Source organism: Coturnix japonica, chromosome 2 (genome assembly GCF_001577835.2).
Source record: "Coturnix japonica isolate 7356 chromosome 2, Coturnix japonica 2.1, whole genome shotgun sequence".
Lineage (NCBI taxonomy): Eukaryota > Metazoa > Chordata > Aves > Galliformes > Phasianidae > Coturnix > Coturnix japonica.
This window is the reverse complement of record NC_029517.1, coordinates 126,870,857-126,888,069: the sequence shown is the minus strand read 5'-3', so window position 1 is coordinate 126,888,069 and position 17,213 is coordinate 126,870,857. Positions and strand designations below refer to the sequence as shown.

Sequence of the window (17,213 nt, the reverse complement as noted above, 5' to 3'; positions counted from 1 at the left end):
GGGCATGTTTCTTGAAAATTTCTGTGCTACACACGTGAAAGTGAAGGGGACAATGTGCTACTCAAAATTTGTCTTTTCTTTGTGTGTGTGTGTTTTTGTTTGTTTGTTTTTTTAATTTCCTCTTCTGTTTACCTTGATTTCTGAGTCAGAAGAAATATGCTTTTTCTAGTCAAAACAGTAATGTATCCTCACAATTATCACACTTGGTCCAAATGTAACCTTCATCCACTCATGTTCTTCTTCCAAGTCCCAGACCTTTTCAGATTCAGGTCTGTGATTCGAATACATCTTTCCAATGAAGATTAATTATGTATGGCTTCCATTTTGTTTTCAGAGTCATCAGAGAAACCAGAAGAGTCAGATTTTTAGTTGAAGGAAGACACAGTGGTATACATACAGCTTTATAGGCGTAGTTCAAGTATGCAAGAACATTTATTGTTTGCATATACCTGTGTCTAATTGGACTACTAATTATCCAAACACAGATTTACAGTCAGAATGGGGAAAAAGGGCAGAATCATAGAATCATAGAATTACCCAGGTTGGAAAAGACCTTGAAGATCATCAAGTCCAACTGCAGCCTAACCATAGTAACCTAACTCTAACAACCCTCTGCTAAATCATATCCCTGAGCACCACATCCAAACGGCTCTTAAACACATCCAGGGATGGCGATTCAACCACCTCCCTGGGAAGCCTATTCCAGTCACAGTCTGTGTTCTTACCTCAAAAACACCTCTGCTGTTCCCTTCTTGTTGTGAGGCTCCAGCCACTCCTGCTGTTCATGCACACACAGTTGTTACGTTACATCACAAGCTTACAGAAAGTCCGGACACCTGTATGCTATCCAAATGGGTTTAGCTTTGAAATTAAAATCCTTATATCAAAGCTGGTAGGTAATGACAACTAAAAGAAGAATGAATCACATTCAAGAGGAGATTTTAGGCCTAAAGTTCTCACAGCAGTGCTGTGCACCATCCATAGTTTAAGAGTGGCTGCTTCAAACTGCATGTTTTGATTCACTGCCTGGGGTATATCAAATCTGCAGCTAACATTTCTTTTCTAATTATTTCTGTGATTGGATAAAATATATTTTAATATCTTTGTGCTGAGAGTCTTAGCTAGGAAGAGGGAGGTACTTCCACTGCACTGCAAGACCATTACATTTATTTGCAAAATTCACTTAACTCTGGTCCATGATATTGCCAGAAATCCTGGATGGAATTATAGTTCCATAATTATAGCTTTATAAATTATAGGTCTTAATAGCTTAAGGGCCAGAATCTCACTTGCAGTAAATCATCAAGATTTCATTGATTTTATTGAAGTGTACAGAGGTATGTCAGCTTACACCAGCTGAGAAGTCAGGTGAGATCTTCATTCTTCGAAGTTATTGGGAATTCTGCCATTGATTTAAAGGCAGCCAGAATTAACCCTTGGTCCATGTCTTTCATAGCCACTTTGCTACCATGAACTGTATTTATACAGTAAATTGATGGAAATAAAGATATCACAAAGCAAGATGACTTTGCTAATTAAAATCTATCATTACCTTTCATGATGTAAAAGATTGAGCACTAAAAGGGTATGATTTTCTACCACTCTGCACCTTAGTCTCCCTTTGTATAGTAATATATCCTGAATTCTAATGTCTTTATATGGATGTTCTTAAACACACACACATATAAAATTTCAGAGTACGTCACTGCTCACTCCTAGCTAATTTATTGTTCATACACGAGTCTAAGTGAGAGGAACAGATTAATGTCTGGAAGATAGCCAGCACTTCAAATGGCCAGCAAATGGATGTATCAATTCACTCCAACTCCTCTGACAACCTGCACAGCCTTCTGCCAAGAAGCCAGACAGTGGAATAGATGCCAAAATACAAAGCATGAGAGAGAGCATTCATTGCACTGGGTGAAATAAATATATTTATTTATGTAGTGAAAGTCGTTCACTGCCATGGGTCATTTTTGACCTAGTGATGATCATTCAGGATGGATGCAACCATCATCCACTTAAAGAATAAGCAGAGTATGCTATTCAGTGTTTCCCATTAAAACAATCCCTGTAGCATTTATATGATGTCCATGTATTTTAATGACTGTTATGCTTCTGTGAGCTGAAATTTGGCTGTGTGGACATTCAGTTATAGAAACAGAGCTACTTAAAGTTTCATTCCAGAACAGCTATTGATTTTTTGACACCTAAAATTTGCACACTTGTGCCTTGCCCGGGATTCTGCAGGAAGTCAGTTTTGGCAGGCAAATCAGAGATCAGTGGTTCCTAAGTCCAAATAGTGAATACTTGATTACAGTTTATTTCCTCTGAGTGTAACTCTCTTAAATATCAAAGCAGATTTTCCAGAGTAGGATTATTAGGGGTCCATTAAGGATAGGAAAGCGTAGGCCCAAATTTGCCAAGAGATGAGGTGACTGTGGTGTAGGTAAAGGAAGGTATGACATATTTATCCCTTTACTCCAGAGTGACTGATGAATGGTAAGCCTGAGAGAGCATTCTCATGAGACTGTTCCTGTATTGCACTTCTCTACTTTTCCTTTTCTCTCTGTTTACAGTTACAACTGTATTATTTGTCCCTCTGCTAAGATAAACCTAAATACATCACTTTTGAATCTGTTACAACAAATTTACTGGTTTCACTCAGAAGAAAACTATCTGCTGCTTCTTGATAGCTTCACCACAGAAAGATAAGGGACAACCGGTAGAAACATTGAGCTTCTCAAAACACCAAGCTTCTCAGAACAACAAAATTGATGGTCAGGAGGTAGGCATATGATGACGAGCTCCGTGTCCCAGGGCAGGCTGCGCTCTGCTTGAGGGAAGCTGAGACAACTGTTACACCATTTCAGCTCCAATGCACCAGAGGTGGCATTTGGGAAGGTCATTGCTTCAAGGTGCGTCAGGACTGTGACAAACAAAAAGCAGAGATGGAAAGTCAGGAAAACTGTAAAAATCTGCAGCCAAGCTGTGTCCAAGGAGTGGATAATTGAGAAATTAATAGCAGGTGGCAAGATAGGACATGCAATGGACATCTTAATTTAGACAACAATGCACTAGTGCCCTGAGCCATCCTGAAAGGCTAGAACAGCTTCTTTGTGGCAGGTAGCTTGAACCCTTCTGAATCCACTACAGCAACAAACACAATTACATTGAGGAACACACTGTAGGAAGCAGTCCAGAACACACCTGATTTTGTATTATAGGACCCTAGAAATACCACAGTTATGATCTCAAAAGTGAATTGATGAAGTCAGTCTAGAGATCTTTGAAAACCATCTGAATGTGGTCTTGTTCTAGGTGGCCTTACTTGAGAAGATGGGACCAAATGAACCCTGAGGTTACTGCCAAGCTCAGTTTGAGATTATGTAATTAGAGGTCTGGTTTCTCTCATTGTGCTTGAAGGATGTATTAACTACAGTTTCATTTCCATTTTTCAGTACCTACACATGCTTCTATTCATTGGAGTAGAGTACATATGGATGTTAGTGGAGTTTTCACACAGGGAACACTATTACTTTAAATTACCTAAAACGTTATGATGAATAGAAGGGGAAATGGCTTTAAACGAAAGAGGGGTTTAGGTTAGATGTTAGGAATAAATTTTTTACTCAGAGGGTGTTGAAGCACCGGCACAGGCTGCCCAGTAATCTGAGGATGGCCCATGCCTGGAGGCATTCAGTGCCAGGTTGGATGAGGCCCTGGGAAGCCTGATCTGGTGGTAGCAACCTTGCCCACAGCAGGGGCTGCAATTAGATGATCATTAAGATTCCCCCAGTCTAAACCATTCCATGATTCTATGATGATCCTATGAATCTGATCCCAAGGACTGCATTTTTCTGTGTACTGCTCATTAATAGAGCATTAACCAGGAGAACACTAATTACACGTTATTGTTGCTATTTACTCAAAAGGAATTCAGCCTGGCAAAGCACCATGATAAAGAGGAAAGCATTGGAACAAATTTATGCTTTTATGACATACATAAATGTCATTTCCATCCCGCCACTGAAGGCTCCACAAGCCCTGTGTGGATTGCAGCTGACTGCCAAGATCTCCACAGCACCATCAAACATACCCTCAGATGATGGTCCAGTGACTCTGATCTCCACTTAATGAGCACAGGCAGGAAGATTGGAACAAAAACCAAAACACACTCTGGTAACATTTCTAGAATTAAAACCTCCCATTCTGAAGAAGCTATAGACTTGAACTCTTTTTCTTTTACTAATTCTGTTTTAGTGAGGCTTCAGCTTTTCAGTGAATGTGGGCCAAAACATCTGGGTGTCTGGGTTACCAATGTGTTGTGAGTGCATGGCTGTCCAATTCTCTTCCCAGTTTCATCCCCAAAGCATCCCAACTTTCTTGAGCCCATGCTGTCTGCAGACAAGTCAGCACTGTGCAACCCAGCCACCCAGTTGCACTCATCCACCCTCCAGGGAAGGAGGCAAATTGGTCAGAGACTGCCAGAGGTGCCATGGTATGGGGAAACAAAGAATACTCTTCTCAGTTATGGAGGAGTACATTTGGTTTCTGTTCAGACCAGTTGTTTAATTGAACAATGATGGCATTTATCTCCAGGGCACCATGAACAAGATCATATCTATCATCACCACCACTACCAGATGGTAGAATTGCTCTTCAGGAGTGCAACATGACTTGTATGTTCAATAATCTATACAAGAGAGGCAGGATGTTCAACAGTGAGCTGCTTTACCACAACAGGATTATTGTTAATTTATGCACATCCCCAGCGTGCAGCCTGGTGTGAGTATTGTGATTTGGGTTAAAGCCACCATTGCTTTATGAACTGTACACCATCACTCGAAATCTTTGCAAAATACAAAGCATGGTTTTGCTCTCTGTTGCCTATTCTGCACAGCTTTCATTACAGAAACATCTGTGAGAAGCGCTCTAGCTAAAGGTTTGTCAGAGTTTCCATTATAAACCCCTATATTCAAGGGGTTACTGCAACTCAGCCATAAAAATTTGCTCCAGGCTCAAAACTTGGCATAAGAGGTCTCCAGTGGGAGATTTTTTTTTCCCCTAAAACCAAAATGTTAAAATACATGCAGTTAAACAAAAGAAATTGACTTCCCTCAGAGAATGCCTCTCTCAAATCTGTTAGGCATACATATACATGTCATGTATCAGCCCTTAACTGTAAGCTATTTATTAATTATTATATACAGCCAGTTATTAAGATACAGTTGCTACCTTTGTGGGCTTATTGATTCATTTAAAAAAGATGCAGCCAGGTGATTTCTGACAAAAATCAGAAACTACATAGAAAAGAAGATCAGTGCACTCTGTAAGGGCAGGACTTATTCAGCTGTAACTAACTTTCCTCTTACAATGTGTTTATCCCAGGCTGCCATTAGGGTCCATTGACCAAAATGACCCAAAGGTGATCAGAGACAATATTTCTTTTAAGAGGCAGTCTGCTCCAGCAGGATGAAGGAGATTAGCAGAAAGATGTTAAGCAGGAGGAAATACACTTGTTTAGAGAAGATAAGCAAGGGGGAAGGGTTCCTTGTACTGTACTGAACAAAGCGGTTAAGGAGATCCATGAATAGTGGCAGACACAAAAATCCTTCATGAAGCCTGAAGAGGTAGGATCCATAGAAGACTTGAAATAGCTTTGCAGGTAAGGGGAGATTAAGTAAAGCTTATATTCAGGAGACCTTAGAATTGAGGTTTCACATTTGAGCATATGAGTAATAGGAATGTTCAGCCAGTGGGGCCTCCTCAGTATTCCCTGAGTTTCAAGCACATGGGAGAGCCAAGAGCCTCCAAGTCCAATACAGTGGGGCAGCAACAACCCTGAATGAGCAAAGCTCTTGTTACAACCTTCATTGTGCAACCAGCAGCTGCAGCCGCAGAGCTCAGTGCTGATCCTGCAGGAATTTAAGCCCAGGAGTAATCCCATTTAAATTAATGGGATTATGCCTCAGAAGTGTAGAGTTAAGCATATGTGTATTCATTCGCTGGAGCAGGCCACACTTTCAGAGTGCTGGGCCTGCAGCAACAATCTCCATGTGTTCATCAGAGTGCTTCCCATTCATCAAGCAGGATGGCTCTGGAGGCAGCTTTGAGGTCTCTAAGGAATACCCCCAAACTGAGGGAAGTCACACAGTGATTCATTGAGTGGCACCCTTTCCTCTGAGTCAGTCCTGAACAAAAGCCTCAGCCTGGTCTTAAAGATGGGAAAGGGCTGTTGGATGTGCCGACCTCTGGAGGAGATGGAAAACAAACATCCTGCCCATGACTGCCACTTAAGGTCTCAGCAGCTCTCTCAGAATTCATTTTTTAGCCCTAGTGTTTCTGGCCAAAATCCAGCTGCTGTAATTTCAGCTTTCTGGTTCACACTTCCCACGTGGGCTCCTGTTCTCTCATGGCTTTGTCTGGATTTCTGAGCGCCAATAAGCAGCTACTGCAGCTCCAATGGATGAGGAAAATGCCTCTGGAAACACAGCAGATGACCAGGGATTAATCAGAGAATGAGCGAGAAGTGAAGAACTAACACTACTCAGTGTATGCACTGAGTACTGCTTTGGTTTACATTAAAATCAGATATTGCTCAGCACACCTGCCTCCAGCAAAATTGCACCCCAGCATTCACTGATGTTGGAATAACTACTAGACTGCATATAACCAGTTCCATTTAATCCCCTAAAAATGGTATAGCATCTTGCACAGGTAACACACACATTGTGTTCTCCTGCTCATGAATATAAGAGGAAAATTTCTCTTCTGCGTTTTGTTGTCTGCATGCACAATACTTGGGAGGCTTCTGATTCTTGGGAGCTGGCCAGCCTCCTTCAGTGCTCTGGAGTCAACACCACCATCATCTGATGCCCTGATGCATAGCCCTACTTAAGCACCAGGATCTCCTCTGGAGGAAGATCTCAGATAAGGAATCAGCCACTTAAGTCATAGGTTATCTGAAATTAAGAAACCCACGGCTTCCTTCCTTCCTTCCTTTTGCCTGCTTTCTTCAGCCCTCTTACAAATTGTCACCACATTTCTTAGACCAGGAATGCTCTGACAAACTCTCCTCACATTATGAATTATTATTATGAGCTCACGAAAGTCCTCTTAATTAGAGAGACTGTCCCAAATGACAAAGCTTTGACTGGATTACTTCTAGCTTTTTCTTTATTCCAATGATGCAGGCACACATTTGGACTGATTCAAAAATAGTTCATAAAAACATAAATAAATATAAAAATTCTGACAACAAAGGTTGACATTAAGTAGTTGGGGATAGACAACAGCCAGTATGAATTCCCTGCTGTTACCACGTGTACTGCAGCTCGATATTTAATCGCTGTCACATTATTTTCTTATCCCAGATTGTCCTACATGGCATCAGACATCTGACAGGCCTAAGGAAGCCTTCTAGAATAGACCAGACATTAAAGATTTGCCTTTGTTGTAAGAAGAGAACAATGTTCACAAAAGTTATATACTATATACCATGTAGTAAAATACTTTCGTGGACAGTCATAGTCAATGTCAACTTTGTGTATCATTTTGTTTTGAGATTTCCAACATGCCCATCCCTACAAGTCCATAAAAAAAAAAAAAAAAAAAAAAAAAAAGGCCTTTTTTACACATTCCATACATAGATGTATGAAAGTGCTGAATATCATGTGTTTAAAATGAATGGGAGTTGATTTTAGTTTGTTATGTTAACAAGAAACAGTTTGGTATTTCCACTATGTTAATAGTCTACAATCTATCATGCCAAGAAATGACAGAAGTAACTTCTTAACTACGTAAAAGTGTCAGGGATTTTGCTAATGTTTCTTCTTCAGAGCAAAGATAACTCATACTTCCATCTGGATACGACTCAGCTGCTGTGAAAGAGCAGCATCAGCAACCAGAACAGCAGAAACAGCAGAGTCAGAGTTCAGATCCCAGTGCCATCCTGTTGTTTCTGAACATGGAAAACCATACTGGAAAAATACAGCAAAATGCATCAGGAAGAGGCATTACGCTTGGCTGTAAAACTCTTTCTTAAGTAACCACTGGAGGTTTTCACTTTCTTTTCTTTCATTTTGGTAATCAGATGTGATCTATGATTCTGTTAGCACTTTGCATGTCACATGGAAGATTCACACCAGAGAAGGACTGGGATTCAGATTCCTGAGCTGTGGTCTACAGCACATCAGTGAGCTTACTGTCCTGTGATAGGCTGGCTTTTGTTCTGGACTTCACCTGGCAGAAACAGAGCCAAAGGAAGGAGGAGATGAGATCAACAGCAAAAGCAGAAACCGTGATCAACTTTTACGAGAAGGTCAATGCTCATATTCCTCTAAAGATCTCTTAAAGAGAGGCATAAATGCTTTTTCAGTATGCTTTTCCATGTAATGTAAATTGCCACAGGGATGTTACAGGATGATCTGGAGGATAAGTAGCGATGAGGCAGTTTCTTTATTGAGATGGGGAGCTCATCACAGAAAAGATGGAAAACACCTGTAGGCGTGGGAATGTGTTTCTGCTCTTAGAAAAACCAAAACCCTGGACGTGGCACAGGATTTTCAAGGTCCAAGCATACAGCATTTATTTCTATCTGTTCTCTGAAAGGCTTTATTTTTTTCACAGATGAGAAAATTGATGTGGGTGCTAGCAGAAGAAAAAACACCAAACCACACAGTTAAGGTGGCCCATGGTGAAGAGAAACTGAGCAATATTAGCAAAGGGAGGCAATGAAATGTGTGAAATTCAAGTTTATGCTGATGTATGAAATGCAGTGCTAGATCGGGCTTCTTATGCGCCAAACTATTTTCTCCAAAGACCATATTTGTCATTTGCTCATTAATATAATTAAAAGCACAGAACTAAGAGGATTCAGATCGCTGACCTGATCATAGAAGTTGAGGAAGAGTTTCATGCTGACTCCAAGGCCCTTTGGGTGATGGTTTTTGCAGGGAGCACCACTGATTACTAAAATAGACCCCACTGTATCAAAATTCAGAGTAAATTAGTTCACTAAATGACATCTACTTGTGTCACATTTTCTACATTAGCTGTCTGTCTTGGGCTGATCTATTTTAAATAGTTATTTCTTTATGTAAGTTTAAAAGCTTGAGTCATTCCAGATGATGAAGTTAGAGGGAAAACTCCCTCTCCACCCCCTCTCCCCACCCCCATGTTCCATCCATTAAAAGAACTCAAAGTTTGACAGTAAAATGGCTTTTCAGACAGAGGTGTGCCTTTTGTCAGCATTTTGAACACCAGCATAAATGTAGCCAAATCTAGGTTATAACAATCCGAATTGCCCAAGGTACTTTTGGTACATAGCATTTTCTGGGCATGTGTCTAAGAGCTGCAAAACTTAACCTCCATCAAAGTAAAATCAGGGATGATACAGGGAGCAAAGAACACATCACCTACTGGGATGGGAAGAAACTCAGTGGTCTAGATGGGGAAGAGATGGGTTTGTAACAGCTCTGCTCACAGAGCTCTAAGTGGCTGGCCTGCTCTCCTCTACAGTATGGCTGTGGTATGGAGTGTTGCACTGTATGCATAAAATCTACATTTATCAGTGCAGATTTTCACAGCCTTTACTTCCTCCCATGGCTTTTACTACCCAAGAAGGAATCATCTTGGAGAGGCAGCAAGAAAAGCTGCAAATTAAAGTGAGTGTGGGAGTGAGAGAGTTTATGTGTGCTTTGATTTCAAAGCTTTGGCCTGAAAATTGATATTTGCATTAGAGAGCTACAGAAAAAGTATGATTTGCTGCACTGAAAAAGTTAGTAACTCCTGCAACATCAACACAGTTCATTGAAAGTCAGAAGAGGAGGGCGTGTTATTTTTAGGTGCTAAGTAATTCACATTTTGTGTTTAAAATAAAATATTCAGCTGTATCATTATGAGTCATTTTTGCTCAGATAGTTTACTAAAATAGTCTCCTTATGTAATACTATCATCCAACTCACCTGGAATCTCTGTTTTATTGTAAAGTTAGCATAAATGGGAAAGTCAACTGATATACTTGTAGTCTTAAAGCTAATAACAAAGCAAAACAATATTTCAGGCACAGTCACCATTAACAAGCTGTAAAGCATTGAGTTCTCTAACTATATTTTCAAATACTCTGTGTCTTCTCTATTATTGTTTTTCTTCTGCAGTTTATGTTCTGTATGCCTGCAGCCAGGAACATGTGTTTCCAATTATCTGAGCTTTCCAAACCAGCTTTGCATTCAATAGCAACTTCTTTTTTTAAGGTATGGCTCCTCCTCCCACAGAAGTTAATATTCTTCTCCTTTTCCTCGCAGCAAACAGCAGTGGGTCTTGATTCCAGGCCCATTTTAGAAATCATTTAATTTGGAGCTCCCTCAGACAAGAATGTATTTTTGTTTAAACTTCTTGCACATTTTATGAAACAAAACAGAGCTTTCATACTGAATGTATACAAAGTGCTGAAGCAAGAGAGGGAAAACTGATGTCATCCAGGCTGCCTTACATACATTTTCTCTAGTTTACTATAAAGCAAAAAAATCATTGGGCCATTAGAGCAGTAATGGTAGGAATGTTAGATAGCATCTCATGCTTACAGTACTTGTTTAGGCCTCACAAATCCCATTCCTGGACCACCTGTCCAGCCTGTGTCCTGTAGCATATCTGAGTCATGCATTGTAAGGTCCTACATTGAGATAATCCCCATTTGTCAATGGAGAATTGAGGCAAACACATTTTGGCTTAGGGCTGAAGTTTACATTTGATGTTTCTGATCATCTGCATCATTGAGGTGCTAGTCTGCTCTCTGGCTTCAATCTGGTGGAAGACCACGGGCTCACCACCAAGAGATATTCAGGCTCAGAGGTGTAAATTGAAATGTAGTCCCTACTAACAATGCAAACACAACCAACATAAAGCGCATAAGCAGAAAATCAACATAACCCCGAGGCATAGTTCATAACAGTAAGAGACAGAATGGCAAGAGCAGAGTGCCCCCAGAGCAGGAGGTACAGGGCAATGTATGGGGAGTATGTTAGTGCACATCATTGGATCTGGTTCTGGGTTAGGATGAAGCTAAAGCATAACTGAACACAGAAGTTTGGAAGTGCCCTGAGGTTTGTGAGCCTAAATGAAGTCTGGGTGAGGAGCCCAAGGGCAGAAGAAGAAACTGAAATCTGTAAAATTCGTTAAATAACTCTTCTGAGAAGTGGAGAGGGAGGCGCTGGACTCTGATAATTGGTAACTGATGAAAGGGTGTGTGGGAACTGCACAAAGTTGCATTAGAGGGGGTTCAGACTGTGCCTTGGGTAACATTTATGGTGAGGGTGCTCGAACTCTGAAACAGGCTTCCAAGAGCCTGTGGATGCCTCAGGCCTGTCAGTGTCCAAGCAACATTTAGATTTATGCCCTCAATAACTTTGACTTCACATGTTCAGGCAGTGGTTACCTTTGTAGGTCCCTTCTAGCTGAACTGTCCCAGTCCATATAAACTGAATCTACTTCCATTGTAAGGAGAGATGACTAGAGAGGGGTCAGAAGTGAGAAGCCACCAAAAACTTATTGACACTGCTGCGGCAATGTTTTCTGGGTCCTAGAGAACAGGGAGCTTGGTTTGAAGGTGTGAGGCTGTTAGGAATAGATTATAAACCCTTGGCCTTTAGTCACTGAGTAACCAAAAATCAAACTGCAGTTCACTCATCTGACCGCCACGTGAGGAGAATTGTGTGATCCCTCATTTGTATGAGAAGCACTTCATGAACACTATTATGTGATTGCTTGAGCACCTGGGATATAGGAGCCTCCTTCTGAAGCACAAAGCCAGTGTGGTAGTACATGCTGCAAAAAAAGGTAGAAAAGGAAGATATTTACCCCCAGAGGAGTCAATTTGTTGCTCAGCAGCAAACACACTAACACAGCAGGTTGTAGAACAGGATGTAAAGCAGCTAGAAGTGGACTTAAATCATGCATGATATTGTATGGCTTTCCTCCACACATGTTCTATATAGCCCTAAAACAGACATGCAGCAAGTATAGTATACAGCCGTGTTTGAAATTTCTAATGATAATGCAGCAGACTACAGATGAGACAGAGGTATGTGTTTCCAAATGAACCAGGATGTACAGTTCAGCCAGCAAATACAGTGGGCAAGTGAGTGAGATGAGGGCAGCCACTGCCTCGTGCAGACCTGAAGGCATCTCTCTTAGGAGCACAGAGCCAGAGCATGACCAGCCAGAAGAATGAAGCAATAGGGTTGAGCAGGGAAATGAGACATCTACAGAACATGTTCCTCCTTCAGGGAAGTGCTGCAGTCCTTCCATGGCAGTAATGATGGTCATCAACTATTTCCAAACAAAAGCTACAACAAGTATTGGAAATATCTTTATTTTCTTGTAGCTTTTTCTTTTTCCAGATCCTACTAATGTTCACTAAATTGATAGTCTCATATCCATTCTGTGCTGTATACAGACGTACAGTGTTTGCAGCATGTGAGCTTGTACTGTTTATAGAAGTGTTGACTGTCACATCTCTATGACAAGCCTCATGGCACCCATCCATACTTTTAAATGTACAGCTCATGATAATAAGAGATTTACAGTATTTTTAGCACTAATTTCATGTTTCTTCATTCCTAAAAAAAAAAAAAAAAAAGTGTAAAATTGTTGCTCATATGACTTCCAAAGGCTCAGATCATGATAAGTTTATAATTCTGTTTTTAAGAATTCTCTAATTGCTAAACCATTTCTGTGATCATCTGGGGCTTTGTCATAGTGTTTATTCATGAGTTCACGTGATGTGTTTGTCATTTATATGGATATAAGGGAAAAGTCTTTTGCAGTGAGTGTGGTGAGGCAGTAACATAAAAACATTTGAAAATAAAGTGCACAGTGTCCTTGTCCTTGTGCATTGGTACAGCCTATAGTAACCACCATGGGTCAAGTGCTTCTTGTCAAAGCAGTTTCTAATTCCTGGACCTTTTCCTAACGTCAAGAGGTGTTATTTGCTTAATAAATGTGCAAACATGTTGTTAAACCAGTTAGAACAGAGCTTCTGCTATATTTCACTGAATGAACAGTGGGAAAAACAGCCATGTCTGTTGTTTAATGTAAGAGCATGTGGCTTGCTGCTGGATGAAGGGGTCGGTGCCTTGACGGGTGCAGGAGTGGCAGCAGGGATGCAGATCTCAGGAGTAAACCTCCTTGACTGCTTGTTTAGGAAGGAGCAGAATGTAACAAAATAGACATGGACTTCCAAGCAAACATGTTCAAATTGAATGACCAGAAGCCTCTAAAGTAGCTACTTACTGAAGTTTTGTGAGAAAAATAATGTTTATGGGTTACGGGAAGCTGTGTCAGGGAAATCCTTCTGGTTAACATTTTCTAATGATTTGTTCTAATGTTTGCTAAGACAAGTGTACGTTGTTTTAAATCCTCCTGGTGCCCCCAATACAAGAAAGGCAGGGGGCTGTTGGAGAGGGTCCAGAGGAGGGCCACAGAGATGATCAGAGGGCTGGAGCATCTCCCCTATGAAGGCAGGCTGAGGGAGCTGAGCTTGTTCAGCCTGGAGAACAGAAGGCTGAGGGGTGACCTCACTGGAGTCTTCTAGTACCTAAAGGGAGGCTATAAACAGGAGGAGAGTCAACTCTTTACAAGAGTAGATAACAGCGGGACAAGGGGAAATGGTTTTAATTTGAAGGAGGGAAGATTTAAGTTGGATATCAGGGGAAAGTTCTTTACTATGAGAGTGGTGAGGTGCTGGAACAGGTTGCCCAGAGAGGTTGTGGATGCCCTGTCCTTGGAGGTGTTCAAGGCCAGGTTGGATGGGGCCCTGGGCAGCCTGGTCTGGTGTTAAATATGGAGGTTGGTAGCCCTGCTGTGGCGGGGGCTAGAGCTTCATGACTCTTGAGGTCCCTTCCAACCCGGTCCATTCTATGTTTCTATGATTCTATGAAATACAGATAGAGCATGAATGTGGAAGTTGGTGGAACTGTGCTGCAGTATTTCTGTAGCACACAGTTTCTGGTAGCTATCAAAAGATGTGGTACTGCTGAGTGCTCAGGGAAAGTCCCCACTTGAAAGGGGAAGTCAATTAGTTTCATGCAAATACATGAAGTCATTTTTTCAAGGGTGTAAAGCCTCTGTGTGATGAAAGGGTGAAGAATGACAAAGCAGAGACCAAAGCTTTTTTTTTTTTTCTCCAAATTTTGTTTTGCTGAAGTCTTCCTAAACCCAACTAGTAGAGAGGTGGAAGTTAAAGAACTGATCTTTGTTTCCACTCTATATTGAAGAAATTTTGTAACTCTTTATAATGATAATGTTTGTGGTTGTAATATGAAAAATAACAGAGCCTGAGGCCTTGCAGGTTAGTGATAACTCATCCACAAGCATTTTGCTCGCAATCTCAGTTATAATTTCCTGTGCTTTATCTATCACATACATGGCTAAACCCCTTTAATCTTTCATGAACTGATTTGTCTTAATTCGGTAGCTACAGAGTTTTTCGTTGAAACAGTGAGAATTTCACTCTCAGCTGTTGGTCTGCAGAAAGTTGTAGCCTGGGGATACAGTGAGCAGGAAGCTCAGCTGCTGTGGATGCATTAGGGGAGGGGAGGCTTTTTCAGTTTAAGAGCAAGCATCTCCACTTCTGCGCCGGGTAAAGCCACTGCCTTTTTCCCCAGGTGATAATGGAGATTTTGCAGCTGCTGTGCCCTCTCAGGAATCCCCATCCACTTTTTTAGCTTTGATAACTGCTGGCCTGAGTTTGAGGTTTTCTCTCTGTTCTGTTTCTGCCAAACATTTCGGCATGGTTTGTTTCGGGTTTCTTTTTTTATTATTTCTTTTTAGCTTTGCTTTTCTACCCACCACATCCCTGCTCTCCTTTTCAATACGGGACAATAATATCTCACAACAGAGCTTTTCAGGAGGCATTTGTCATCAAATGATACTTTTCACAGTAAGCACAACCTTTTGTCAACCCGTTCTTTCCTAGAGAAACAAAAACACGTAACAGCTTTTTGTGGTTCTGCATGAAAGCTGTTGGAACATTTAATAAACTGATGGGTGCCCATTGAACGTAGCAAAGAATTTTTTATCCCCATTATGAACTTTCTTTTTGAGACAGAAGCCAGTTCTGCAGCAAGCACTTGCTCTTCTGCTCGCAGCCCTCAGAAGGTAGCCGGAGGACACTGGGCATTTAATTATTGTTTTATCCCTCTCACCTTGACCTAACTGTGTCCTGGCAGGGAATGTTTGCCTACCTTTAACTGATTTACAGCAGATGTTAGTGGTAATAAATTATATCCCACTTCCCCCAGATCTTTTTTTTTTTTTTTTTTCCCTAGTGCTGCTTGAATGTTTTCAAATGAAAAGTCTCTCCAACTTAAAAAGGCAATTTCTTAACATGTATATTTTGAGGGTTTCTAATTATTTTCTCCTTTTTTCCAATTAAATTGAAAACAAAGGCAGTACTTTGTTCTTTTTCTCTGTTTTTATTTTCCTTTTGCTACTGGAAAGAGTGCCAATAAATAGAGATGACAACAGTAGGAAAGGTGAAAAGAAGTGAAAACAGAGGAACTTCTATGGACAGAAGTGAATAACTGAAATAGCTCACTGGCAAGGTATATGGAAAAGAAAAAAAAAAAAAGAAAAAAAAAAAAGGAAAAAAAGTACAAACTTCCCAGGGATTTTAATTTTTCCCCGTTTTTCCAGCAGTTCCCTCCTGACATCACCAAGCAACCATTTGGTACTTGTTTCACATAGCATGTGCTAGGCAAGGGGAATGACTTCATGCCTCCAAAGCAAAGCCTTTGTTCTACCAGCCCTGTGCACAGATGCTGCTGCCTGCATTTCAACCATGTTTGCAGGGATTGGCCTCCACCAGTGGCCTCACACGTCCTAGAAAATAATGGGAGAACTACTAGCAATGAGAGGATCTGATCTGGAAGTTGTGTCTTGACTCAGAACTGAGTTGGGGACCAGAGGATAGAGGAGGCAAAGATGTCTTAAAATCCAATTTCCAGCCCAGTTTCACTGCCAGGTTCCACATAGTATCACCTGGCACATACGACCTACCTCTGCAGAGCAGGTGTGATTCCCAAACTTGACCACTTTAAGGAGACACCGTAACCAACGCCTGTGAAATCCTCATCCTGTGGACACCTGGAGGCTTTGATTTGGGTTTTGAAATCCCTGTGGACTTCAATGGGACAACTCTCATGTAAACTTTATTTTACGAATTACATTTGTGGGAGTGAGAAGTCCATTCTATATGTGTCTATCTTTAGGTCACTGATTTACACAGGGAGGTGTCTGAGAAATGAGTGGATGTGGCACTGAGGGACATGGGTTAGTGGGCATGGTGGGGATGGGCTTCAGTTGGACTAGCTGATCTTCATGGTATTTTCCAACCTTAATGATTCTATGATTCTGTTTTGATTGGAAGTGCTATTGCTTTCCCTTATTGTTTTAGCTGATAAAGAGTTTTACATTTATAGTTTAACCAAGGTAGATTATGTAAATAAATAAAGCAAGTAAAAAGGCTCAAAGAAAAAAAAAAAAAAAAAAAAAAAAAAAGTGATGCTCTTAATGTTACAGAATGAACCAGAAGACACAGAGCAAAATCCACAATCCAGAAATAAGCAACCGAACACATTTCATCTTAATTTTCCTAAGGACTGCAATGCTTGATCCTAAATTCCTTGACAACATGACAGCTTTCAAGCTCCCCTCCTCCTTTAAGACCTCCCTAATTTCAGGGGTGCTCTTCCCTCCCCTACACCAGCCCTACAGTAAATCATCACTGGGACCCTGCCATGTCTCACAGGCAGGCACATCGATCTTCTGTTACAGCCAAAGAGGGAGAAAGCGGAGGGAGAAGTAAAACCGGCTCAGGAGTCCCAGGTCAACAGCACAACAAACTGCACCCTGAGTGCAACATCACCCCCAGAGGAGGAAACCCTACCTAGAAATCACTATGTAGGAATAAAGAGAGGAAACTATCCCACACCAGGATGTGAGTCTGGAGGCAGCAAGGAGAGGGCTGGGAGCCCCCCGGGCAGCTCAGTGTTTCCAGGCACTGCAGCCAGGACTGCAGCTGAAGGGTTAACCAGAGAGGCAGCACGTTAGCTGTATCTGTGGAGATTATGGCGTGTTTATCCAGTGTTCAGATTTCCTGTCTGAGTGTTTGGATTTCCTGAAATCCCTGCTATCAGCCCAAGTGCTGTCCA

The 17,213-nt window shown here is 41.2% G+C and overlaps 1 protein-coding gene across 3 annotated transcripts in view; it reads left to right on the top strand.

Moving 5' to 3' along the window:
* Positions 1-17,213, top strand: part of ASAP1 (ArfGAP with SH3 domain, ankyrin repeat and PH domain 1) — a 153,089-nt gene that overhangs the window by 3,952 nt on the left and 131,924 nt on the right. The gene's annotated exons all lie outside the window — the stretch shown is intronic.